Raw genomic sequence first — 242 nt, 5'->3', positions numbered from 1 at the left:
GAGCGTCTGGTATCAGGCACTTTGCAGAAGCTGCTGTGAGGGTCTGGTCCAGTGATCCTGTCACCTCGTGTGGCTTTTTACCGTAAGATAAGGAAATTGTCACACTGTTGGAAAACTTAGATCTGCTGTTTCTAGAAAAATGTGCTGGTCACCCCTGTAGGAACAGGTTCTGGGCTGTGAGCAAAGTCTGACTCCATTAGAGAATAAATGCTTTAAACTTAATTTATCCTTACAGGTCCTGC

This window comes from Pterocles gutturalis, unplaced genomic scaffold (assembly GCF_000699245.1).
Source record: "Pterocles gutturalis isolate BGI_N339 unplaced genomic scaffold, ASM69924v1 scaffold9686, whole genome shotgun sequence".
Classification (NCBI taxonomy): Eukaryota; Metazoa; Chordata; class Aves; order Pterocliformes; family Pteroclidae; genus Pterocles; species Pterocles gutturalis.
This window is presented reverse-complemented; position numbering follows the sequence as displayed.